The sequence below is a fragment of the Carcharhinus amblyrhynchos genome, unplaced genomic scaffold (genome assembly GCF_965287045.1).
Source record: "Carcharhinus amblyrhynchos unplaced genomic scaffold, sCarAmb.v2.hapA scaffold_38, whole genome shotgun sequence".
Classification (NCBI taxonomy): domain Eukaryota; kingdom Metazoa; phylum Chordata; class Chondrichthyes; order Carcharhiniformes; family Carcharhinidae; genus Carcharhinus; species Carcharhinus amblyrhynchos.
The window spans coordinates 2,729,909-2,742,030 of record NW_027649779.1 but is presented as its reverse complement, the minus strand read 5'-3'; the positions used below and the strand labels follow the sequence as shown (position 1 = coordinate 2,742,030).

The following is a 12,122-nucleotide window of genomic DNA, read 5'->3' as shown; positions in this document are numbered from 1 at the left end:
ATCTGCTGGCGGGCCACAACGACTGCAGGCGCTGGTGCTTGTGAGTCTGCGAGCCGGTTGCTGAAAAATGAACATTGAACGATATTGTCCGAGATTGGAGTTCATAGAAGGATCTCGGCTGGCGTATTCGCCCTTTTTGTAACCAGACACCACAGATAATCCGTGTTCTTCATTTCCCATTGGGAGATAATGTCTGGAGATTCAAGTTGGGATTATGTGAGACTTCAGATTGTACATTCGATGCAGTTATGAGATGGTGATCACATTCAGAATCTTAGTGGGTAAACATTTCTGCCCTCTGTAATTCGTTTGTCAGACATTTTCACGGTTTAGTCTTAAAAAAGCACAAAGAATCAGACATTTACAGGGATGGACACACACACAATCACACACACAGATCTCGGGGGTCATGCATGTACAGGCACACAAAGGTTCTGAAGCACTCAAAGATCGAGGGGCACACACAGATACAGGAGCTGTGAATTGGGGCCGACAGAGATACGGGGAGGGGGGTGGCGGTGGCATACACAGATTCAGGGACACATATAGATGCAGGGGCACATATGGATGCAGATACACCAAGATTCAGGCGCAGACATATAGAGATACTGGTAACTCGAAAGATACAAGGGTGAACACTGAATCAGGGGCTTACAAACAGTGAAACTGGGGCATCCGCAGATACAAGGGCACACACAGAATCAGAGGCATATACAATCTCTCAGATTGTTCACTGCCAAACCCTCTCTCGTAGTTCCAGACTTTTCAATGAGTTCACTTCTCATAATTCCAAACCTCAGAGAGAACAGCGTCATCATATTAAATCCCCTCGCCAATGGCAACTGTGCCAATGAAACTTTGTCACGCAGACAGCGAGAGCTTACAGGGAAACAAGAACAGTCGAGGGAAATGAAATATAGGCACAGAGAGACTGAAAAAGAATGACGTCGATGCAGAGAAGCAAGGAGAGACAGCTATAGACAGAAAATGGAGCAGTCATCCATATCACATGAATGAATAACAATGTACATAAAACCAGGGGCTGGAATCCACAAGCACCGTGTCCTCTGGAATCATTGACTTGGGATTCAGAGGACGTCCATGAGCACATTCAACTTTTGAAAGCACCTTGAATGAGTTGTGTTGTTGGATTCTCTACATTGTTCAGGCTTTCAAACCAAACCGGGAGTGAATTCATCCTGCTGTGTGTACGATAAACAAATGAACAAGATTTGGCCATGAATAGCAATGGGGCTAATCGGGGATTTGAACCCGGGGACTCTCGCACCCGAAGCGAGAATCATACCACGAGACCAACGAGCCACTGGTGCAAACACCAGCCGAATGCAGATACTGATATTGTCATCTTAACCTGATCAGACAGCTGCAGTGAAATTTGGAAGAGCTGAAAAAAAATACTGAGGAAGCCAGGCAGCAAGTGTGCACAGGGGAAGGATTCACTTCTTCCACCTCCATAACCTTTCATTTAAATGGTTAAATGTTGGAAAGGTAGGAAGTTTTAAACACGTGAAATCCAGCAGCCAGGCAACATAACAACAGGAAGGGCTCTGATAGCGAGCAATTCAGGAGAGATAAAAGCGAGTCCTGTGGGTTCCATGGCCTGAGCGTGAGGAAAGCAGAATATCACACAATGTTCATACCACAGAATGAGACTATTCATAAGGTCATTGAAGCAGTCCCGTGTGCTGTGGATAATACGGAACCGGTGGGTGAACTGTGCACTGATTACACAGGAGCCGCAGTGATGAGGGAATCTGCATTTGCAAATTAAAGCAAGGTTCTGCCGAGATATGAACTCGGATCACTGGATTCAAAGTCCAGAGTGCTCACCATTACACCGCGGAACCCGACACATGGGCACTGCTTGAAAATCGTCGGTAAATATTTGTACCATGTCAACAGCAGGGAGAAATTTCAGTCCCGTTGCAAAATTCATATTTATAAATCCATTGATGGTTCCTCCTGTAAAAATAAGTAGGCTACCTTCCACTGCATTAAATTTCACTGTAAGTGACCACATTCAAACAGTAATGTTTGTTTCGAACTGACATAAACCTTACTGCAGTAAATCTACTGAACAAGACCAGCTTGTCAGAGCTCTGCTTTCTTCACAGTCCTTGTGAGACTTGCCAGAATTTTCCATTTTCTTTTCCGATTCCAGCATCCGCAGTAATTTGCTTTTATTACTGAGAACAATTGATTGAGATTATTCGAAGGAATATGAGAATGATGCATTAATAAATGGGTAGAAATAATTGTTCCCTTAGACATTTGCCAGACGAACGCTTTTAAATGTTGATGTTGGGGATAAGTTGTACAATCAGATTGAAAGTTACGGTTATCTTCCTGAATTCAGTGACATGGGCTCTCAGTCTAACCATCGGAACCTGCAGCAACACAGCGCAGTTGAACATTGCAGATAGGTAGATTAGCTTTAGGATGGTTGGGTTTGTTTCTGTAGTATAGTGGCTATCACATTCGCCTCACACACGAAACATTCCCCTGGTTCAAAACCAGGCAGAAACATTCATTAAACTTTCTCATGTCGTGTAAGGGAAAAGTTGCTTGATTTCAGTTTGTTGCTCAACATTATCTGAACCTCGATGTTAAAGAAATGTTATCATTGCTCTGACTTCACCCTCAAATATTTTCTGTGAAATAAGAAAAATATTTTTTTGACTCACTGACAGAGAAGTTCGATTTTGACGCCGAGCAGATGTTCATATCTAGTTCAGTCTACAACAGAATTTACTGGGTTTATAGGCGCAGACTGATATGTTTAATCACCATCTGAAATATCTGATAGCAGCGTGTGCTCAAAAAAATAGACACAAGTGATCCTGTGAGTGAACTAGAGGAAATGGTGCACATTTCACAGAAAAATCTTTGTTTTAAGATCGCTTTCCACCACTTAGAAACAGGAAGAGACCCTCAGACAGGTGAGGGAATCGAGACTCAGTGTGGATCTGCTGGACTTTGCCGTAAGGGGCCGGAATTTATGCGCCTGAGTGTCTCACACCCACAACAAGAACGGCTCAAGGATCACTAGCAGATACACATCTTTTTTTAAAAAAATCTCTTCCATTTCGATTTAGTTGACTTCTTTAAAAAACTATGTTCAATCTTAAATTGTGATCTGTATTACCCGGTGACTCGATTCATTCTGTTGGTCAGTTATGTTTGCAATTCAGTGATGTTCATGTTCAGAAATATTCAATTCAGAACGAAGAAATATGTGTTAAATAATACATTGATATTAAATATTGAAACAGATACTGAGTACAATTGAAATGATGCATTAACGAACGGACAGAAATCATTGTTCTCTTAGATATTTGGGAGACGAAAGCTTCCCGTATACCAGCCGGCCGAAATAGCTCAGTTGGGAGAGCGTTAGACTGAAGATCTAAAGGTCCCTGGTTCAATCCCGGCTTTCGGCAGGATCCCTTTGGTGGTTTTCTGGGCTATCGACTAATTACCACTGCATTTTGTCTCGCACTGTCTTCAAACATCAATTCACACAAACTACAACAGATCAAATACCCAGCGCAATTTCCCCCCGGCCAGATGTTGTTATATTTCCTCTTTGTTGGATTTCATTTTTTAAAAACCTTCCTCTATTCCTAAACATTCCCAATTTTAATGAAAGGTGATGGAGGTGAAGGTTTATCTTTGTTTCCTGATGCAGACATGCCATGTAACGTCCTGAGTTTTTCCAACCTCATCAGATTTCAGTGCAGATGTCTGGTCCGCTTTTACATGGCAGTGAAAATACATTTAGTTGACCTGCTGTTTCATCCAAAACAATGTATATTTGCATTACCTCTTTTGATTCCTCCGGAAGGAGGCCATTCGGATCATCGAGTCCTCACCCACAACAATCCCACCCACGCCCTATTCCCCGTAAACCCACATATTTACCCTTCTAATCCCTCTGACACTAGGACCAATTTAGCATGGCCAATCAAACTAAAACACGCATCTTTGAAAGGGAAACTGGAACACCTGGAGGAAACCAACGGAGGCACGGGGAGAACGTGCAAACTCCGCACAGACGGTGACCCGAGGACCTGAGTCCCTGGCGCTGTGAGGCATCAGTGCTAATCACTGTGCTACCGTGCTGCCCTTTCTACTGCATTCAATGTTACTGCAGTTCACTCCATTCAAAGTTTTAGCATCAACCTGTGAGACACCATTCTGTGGTGATTCTGCTCAATAACATTAAATTATCACCGTTAATGGACCATCCAACGTTGGACACCATTGATTTTAAATTTGCTGCTTTTCTGGGTGAACTCCAGCTCTCCATTCCTCCCGCAATGTCACCGCTCAAACTGAGTCTTTCTCCTTCCCACATTGTTAAACTCACAGTTACTGGTTTCTGAATGAAAACTGCCTCCACTTCACTGGGGGTGGGAGACTTTACTATTTCATTCAATTAGAAGTTTTCTTGTCACTGAAGCAGAGATTTGGACCGAGATCTGTAGATATTTGTGTCGGTAGAAACAATAAATTTTCCCCCATTAACAGCCAGATTTTAACCCGTATTAGCATTTTGTACCATCAGCACTTTCTAGCCTATCGCTCTCTTATTTTCTTTTTGGTTCTTTACATGTGACTTTTCCAATTCAGACGCAAACAAGGAAGTCTCCCCAACATTGATTCTGACAGTTGCAGACCTGAAAGTAACACAGGATTGTTGTACAGCAATAAATTTACATTCCCTGACCAGGAATCGAACCCAGGCCGTGGTGGTGAGAGCGCCAAATCCAAACCACTACACCACCAGGGAAGCTGACGGAACTGTTTTAAAAATGTTCATTTATCCATGAATCACCTGCTTTTTATTGTATTTCGGACTTTTTATTCACCAAATGCAAGTTTATCCTTCACATTGTATCCTTCACAAAGACCTTGTCTTTGTCAAAACTGAGTATGTCATGTCTCTATTTAGATGAGAACACACCACGCTGGTTAGTGATATACTGTATACACTCTCTCAGAAATGACTGAACTGGGCCCAGTCTGCACTCATGTGACTACAGGTGCTATATCGATATCTGTGCATTCGGCTCTGTCCCTGTATTACTGCACAAAAACTCGTCACTCATTTTTATTACAACAGATCATATTAGTTGGATTGACCATGCAAAAATTGCCCGTTATTTTCCCTTTGAATATGTGGATTAGCCATGGTAAATGTGTGGGACTAATGGGGATAGGGCAGAGGGGAGGACCTGGGTGGGATGCAGACTCGGTGGGCCAAGATAACCTTTCTTCTGAACTGTAGGAATTCTATGGTTCTATGTCTAAGAAATATCATAGACATTTGCGTGCTTATTTATTTTAAATAATCTATTTTCTAATAACCCTCTTTGGAGAAATGATCTCTTTTAGCAATTCCCCTTCAGTTTTCCCAGTGATAACCTTCAGCCCATCTCTGCCTTCCACGAATGCATGAAAACACCAAACAGTTCATGTGTTTCAACTGAAGAACATTTAAGATGTAAGTATTTATTGACAACCATTCTGTTTTGTGTTCTTGCAAACAAAATGATTTCAGCCTCACTATTTTGTTCCCGGCGTTGACTTATCTGTCTTTAGAGATCTGTTGGAAAACGGATAGGCTGACAATGTGTGACAGCAATATTCACAACGGTTTCAACTCTCTTCAGTTCAGCAACACATTGTTAATCAATGTTCCTTTTTTTTGCCAAAGTGCATGAACCAAAATGTTTGTCTTCATTCGGATTTTTTAACATGCATAAAAAGGACAATACCATGTAATTTACAAGAAAAGATGAAGTCATCTTGTTTGTTCAGAGACTGGGATTCATGTCCCTCAGCACACTGTTTAATTGTTCCAATGGGGACATTAGAAGATTTATAAATAGGAAATTTCACACTGTGTGCAATGTTGTTTAACTGGGAGTGGTCTCTAGTACAGCCAGCGATCATTGAATTTCAGAGCCATGTTCTGGATTATACCACTTGAGCTTCGTATTCTTTGGGTATTTTACGACATCCAAAGGATTTACTACCCGTTCCTTGCTGTAGTTGGTGTCACTGGTAAGTCATATTTCTCTGTGTTCACTGTCCTTGTCTATGTTACCCAGTTATTGATATCATTCTGTGTAACCTTCATGGTTTGTTGCTGTGAATGCACTGGAAACATTTCCCCTTGCCACACAGCTATCCTCACACTACCTGACATTCACTTTCAATCTTTCCACTTTACGGTTGTCGTTATGTAACATGTTTTCCAGTGTTATGATTCACAGCCAATTCCAAATCAGCTTATTCAACATCTTCAACTGCACAGTCTTCAGCACAATCAAAGCAGAGTCATCCAGACCAGAAATATTTCCTCCAAACCTACTGGCACCATTGTGACCCCCATATACAAATCTGAAGAAGGCAGCAAATTGGAGACTTTATTAACTGGTGAATGTGGCCTCTTGCTACATCATTGCGGGGCTTTTCTGCTGTGAACTTGGTCTCGAGCAGAATAGGTGGACTCATTCTATTCTGGGGTGGATTTAATAAAAATGTTTCAGCTGTTACCAAGGATCCTGAGAGATTGTTTCTCTTGTGCTCAGTCTAAAGTACGAGTAAATTGTGTTTCTCTTCCTTACAGTGAATGTATTGACGATTCTTATCCTGTCACGAGGGAAGTGTGGTCTTTCCAAAAGTGTGATACGTTACCTCATTTCCATGTCAGCAGCGGATCTACTGGTCGTTATCATCGATCTCATATTGAGGCAAATTCCGATTAAGTTTGAATTTTTAATCATTTACCACATTAAAATATGTAATATCCATGCTGTGCTGCTTTATGCAGTCACTGATTGCTCTGTCTGGTTCACTGTCTCTTTCACCTTTGATCGATTTGTGGCTATTACTTGTCAGAAGCTGAAAATAAAATACTGCACTGAGAAAACTGCAACAGTGGTTCTCGGAACTGTGAGTGTGCTATTCAGTGTAAAGAACATTTTCTGGTATTTCATGTATGGTGATAGGTATGTGTTTCAGAATATTCCCCATTTTTGTTATGTAGACTTTGATGCCCTCTATTCTGCAGCATGGGGAGCAGTTGAAAATCTGCATTATATTTTAACACCGTTCATTCCTTTTTTGTTGATTCTGTTGCTGAATGTTTTCACCATTAAACACATTCTAGGGTCGACCAAATTCCGCAGGAGACTTCAGAGCCACAAGTGTATGGACACTTCAAAGGACCCAGAGACAGTGAAGAGAAGAAAATCCATTATCTTACTATTTGCTCTATCATTAAATTTTATCCTACTGTGGTCAGTCTTTCTTATCCACTCCTTTTGTCAACGATTATATTATGTAAACTTAATTCATTTCTATATTCCTGCATTTGTGCGGGAATTAGGATTTATGCTCCAACTTCTGAGTTGCTGCACCAATACATACATTTACGCAGTGACCCAGGCACAATTCAGAGAGGATCTGAAGAATGTGATCAGATCTCCATTTACTGCAATTGTAAAATTACTTACAGAATAAACAGATTTTTCGTTAGAACAGTGTGTTTACCTCGTGTTCTGCACAAAACAATATCTCAGTGAAACATACACAGTGTAGACATATTTTGTGTCACCATTTCTGATTAAAACGTGTATTGAAATTGTAAAAACAAATAAAAAAATTAATTGAGTCCAGAAAAAATCCGGATTCAAATCAGCTAATACTAATGAACCAGCCTGGACATCATGTTGACCTCCAGTTTTGTACTATTCTGTTAACTTGAGCGAATGTTTGCATTTCACTTCAGCTGCAACACAACTCCCTCAATGAAATGAATCTCAAAACTCAACCCCCGTGAACTCTCTTCACAATTCCACCCCACCTCACCACACCCTCCACCCTCCCGCTTAGCTCGACCCTCAGCCCAAACAGTCCCGCGCCCTTTGCACAGTATTCATTACCGGATTTAGCAATGGTGAATTGAACAGATTGGAGGAGAGATTCATGGATGAATGGATTATTTGGCAAAGGTGGTTGCAAATCTTCCCCATAGAACAGAATATAAGCAAGGTTGGTCTTTGTTTGTGAAGGGTCTGAAAAGTAAATAATTGTTGAAAAATTCGGACAAAAATAGATTTATCTTCAGTTATGTTTTTTTTAATGAATTCTGAACAAGTATTTAAAATAATAAAATAGAATGTAATGGAATGATTAGCCGAAAACAGACATCTTTATTAGCAGGAATAACAAAGTAAGTATTCTATTCATAACCATTCCACGCCGTAAGTTACTGGAAAATATGTAAACGACTTTTTATTCACTTTTTCCTACCCTTAAAAAAAAACTCTGAAAACCTTTTTCACTGCAAACATGATTATAGTGATACAGTTTCACCATCTGCTGGCGACTCACAGCGCTGGTCTCATGTGTCAGCATTCAGTCGCTCGATGCCTGCACTTGGGAACCATTTGCTCAAGTGTGGATATTGGACAAAATTGTCTGGGATTGAAGTTTCCAACAGGAGCTCGGCTGGTCAGTTTGCCGCTTTATCAGCAGTCACTGTGCAGGAACTCTATTTCTCTTTCCCATGGGAGGTCGTGACTTGAGATTGTAGATGTATATTTAACACGTGTATTTGTACATTAGGTGGCGTTATGAAACGCAAATCCAATTTTGAGTGGGAGTGGCTGAAATTTCCTGAACTCTGTCATTCACCTGTCACAGATTATCACTTTTAATCTCACATAATGGACCTAACTCAACGTTGTTCATATTTCCATGAGAATTATTTCAAAGGATGCGCTGGCCCTCGTACCTTGGTGATCTCCTCTGAAACCTATAACCTTCTGAAGGTCCATCGCAGTTGGGGCGTTAAGAGAGATCCAAGCCCTCTCTTCCGTTTGTCCTCCTCTCACTTTTTCGAACGGTGAACTTTCTTAAAATCTGGAGTATTACTGCCTCATTTCAGTTATGATACAAGTCCACTGCTTTTCCCTACAGTTTATATTAGCTGAAGTTGTGAGGAGGCTCCAGCGAGAATTGAACTCGCGACTCCTGGTTTACAAGACCAGTGCTCTAACCACTGAGCTACGGAGCCAAAGGATACCATCTTATTGCGGTACTTGTAACATTATCAGTGGATTGAGGAGCAGGATGGGGTTTGAGGTGGGGGATTTTTGATGAAAGAGGAAATGCCTGAGGTGGAGAGCAGGAAATTAAAAGACGCAACTTGAAAGTGACATGATTTGACATGTGTGCTGTGTGTGTATCTGACATGTATGTTGTGTATCTGACATGTATGTTCTTCAGAGTTTATCGTTAGTGTTACATCTCTGTCTTCTCCAGCTCCGATGCCAGTTCATCCAGCCGGAAGATTTAGATGTTGTTCCCTTCACAGACGCTGTGGGGCGATTGATTTCTGTGTTTCTCCTGAGAGGAGAGATTCAGTGGGATGAGTCTGTTCGCTCTGGAGTTTAGAATAATCAGAGATGATCTTATTGAAACATCTGAAACTGGGAAACAGTGTGACATGAAAATCTTGAGAAGGTTTTTCCCCCGGCCCCTCCCCTGGCTAAATTATTACGAACGAAAAAAAGAAGGTGAATGATGTAAGAGGAGTTTGGAATGTTTGGGAAAGGTGAAGCTCAGAATAGAAAGATGTGAATGATGTAATTGATGATTGAGAGGGATGGATAGAAACTTTGGGGATTCTGTCTCAGAAAGGACAGCAGGACTAGAGGGCATAGCCTCAAAATAAGGGGGGGGGGTGCAGTTTAGAACGGAGTTGAGGAGGAACTTCTTCACTCAAAGGGTGGTGAATCTCTGGAATTCTCTGCCCGTTGAAGTGGTGGAGGCTACCTCGCTAAATATATTTAAGTCACGGGTAGATAGGTTTTTGGTAGGCAAGGGGATTAAGGGTTATGGGGAGAAAGCGGGAAAGTGGAACTGATCCACTTCAGATCAGCCATGATCTTATTGAATTGCGGGGCAGGCTCAAGGGGCTAGATGGCCTACTCCTGCTCCTATTTCTTATGTTCTTATGATTCATTGTAAACTGAAATCTGAACAAACTGAGACACCAAATGGAAAAGCCATATTTTCTCCATGCATTTCAGGTTAAGGAAAGGACTGTAGGATATGTGCCCGGCTAGCTCAGTCGGTAGAGCATGAGACTCTTAATCTCAGGGTCGTGGGTTCGAGCCCCACGTTGGGCGTTAACACATTTTAGACTTTGCCTCATTCCTGGGTGAATTCCAGATCTCTGTTCCCCCAGAAGTGTCACGGCTCAAACTGAGTCCTTCTCTCCTTTCTACCTTGTTCATCTCACAGCTGTGAATGAAAACTGCCTCCAGATCACTGGAAGGCGGTGAGTTTAGCGCTGAACTCAGCGAGAGATTTTGTTCTCATTTATTATGAGTTTTAAACCCAGATCTGCGAGATTGTGTCAGTGGAAACAACAATCATCTCCATTGTAATTCAATCACTCCAGCCTTCCATCCTATCTAAAGACTATTTGTTCTTTCCTCCTCTCTCTCTCTATTTTCCTTGACGCTGTACTTGTTTGTAAACCATTAAAGCATCAATTTCTTCCAGTTAGGGTCAAAGATCAGCAACCTGTATCATTCCCTCTCTTTCCCTCCACAGAAGCTGTTGAAACTGATGAATCTTCCAACATTTTCCGTTTTGAGGTGGGATTTCCAGCAACTACAATTCCTTCCTTTGGATCACAGTGGATCACTTTTCTGTGACTGAACCATAACTGTCTCAATAGTTAAAGGGCTCAGGTTTTAAATAATAAGTGCCCCGAATATGTCACCCTGTCTGACATGAAATGAAACAAAATGAAAATTATTAATTATTTCATAAAATGCTGCTAACACAATATAGATTTCATTGTCAGTATTTGTTGTCCATCCCTATTTCCCACTGAACTAACTGTGTTGTTGGGCCATTTCAGAGGGCAGTTTAGACTCAATTACATTGCCTTACATTCTCTCTCCAGAGATGCCGTCATGCCTGGTGAGATTTTCCAGCATTTTAAGTTTTTTTTTAAGTTCCAGCATCTGCAGTAATTTGCTGTTGGCTGAAGGAGTCATTCCTGTTCTATCAAAACATGAGTTTCTTTTTCCTCGACAAACCTTTCTTGACAATTTGAAAAACATTGCAATGTATCGGCCAGATTAAGGCTCTACTCGCACTTTACCTGGTGGTTTAGTGGTTAGGATTCGGCGCTCTCACCACCGCGGCCCGCGTTCAATTCCCGGTTAGGGAATGTAGACTTCATTGCTGCCGACCAGCACAAGATGTCGCAGGGTCTGAAATTCCTTCCTGAGGGAAAACAGGAGAGATCATTGTGTCAGTTTGAACTACCTGGAGAAACAAAATAAACCCATTGGCCCAATCCCAGTAATTTATATTTACATTCCCCTTGCTGCTTCCTCCTGTCAAAATGAATAATAATACATTCTACTCCACTACATTTCACTGTAGCTCACCACATTCAAAGATCATTCGTAGCCTCTGACTCTTCTATAGCTTCTTGTGGGAAATCTGCTGAACAACATGAGCTTTTCACAGTTCTGCTGTGATATCTGAGATTTATATCTCATTGATCATCATTACTGTCTCCATTGCTTCATCCCAGGTCACTGTCACTACAGATATAGTGACACAGTCATTCTATAACCTGCAGTAAATGATATTCCCTTCCTTTGCTTTCAAATACATTCACCTCCAGAAACTGATTACACGGTGAGTATAATGTTCTGTTTAGCTGACAGTTTATCATCAATCCCGTTCCAGAATGGAGTAGCACTGTGTCAAAGTGGGTGGGGTTTGGTGACTCCACCAGTTCTGAAACCTCACTGAACCCCCACGTATTTAGCCCCGCCCTCTCACCCTCCATCGCTCCAACTCATTGATAAATGTCACTATTAAAACTAATGATGGTGAACTGAAGACGTGGAATCGAGATTAATAAATGGTGTTGGGAAGCGGCCGGGGGTGGGGGTGTGGAGTTTGTGCAGGGTGGAGGTGGAGGATGGAGGTGGAGGGGGGGAGGGAGGCGCTGGGGGGGTGGAGTGAGGGGGTGGAGCGGTGCGGAGGGC

At 41.8% G+C, this 12,122-nt stretch overlaps 3 non-coding genes across 3 annotated transcripts; 2 read left to right on the top strand and 1 right to left on the bottom strand.

The window, feature by feature from the left end:
* Positions 1-3,388: 3,388 nt before the first annotated feature.
* On the top strand, positions 3,389-3,461 carry trnaf-gaa (transfer RNA phenylalanine (anticodon GAA)). Its single transcript has one exon. It is a non-coding gene; the product is annotated as a tRNA-Phe (tRNA).
* Positions 3,462-9,039: 5,578 nt separating this feature from the next.
* Positions 9,040-9,112, bottom strand: trnat-ugu (transfer RNA threonine (anticodon UGU)). The gene has a single exon. It is a non-coding gene; the product is annotated as a tRNA-Thr (tRNA).
* Positions 9,113-10,156: 1,044 nt separating this feature from the next.
* Positions 10,157-10,229, top strand: trnak-cuu (transfer RNA lysine (anticodon CUU)). The gene has a single exon. It is a non-coding gene; the product is annotated as a tRNA-Lys (tRNA).
* The last annotated feature ends 1,893 nt before the right edge of the window (positions 10,230-12,122 follow it).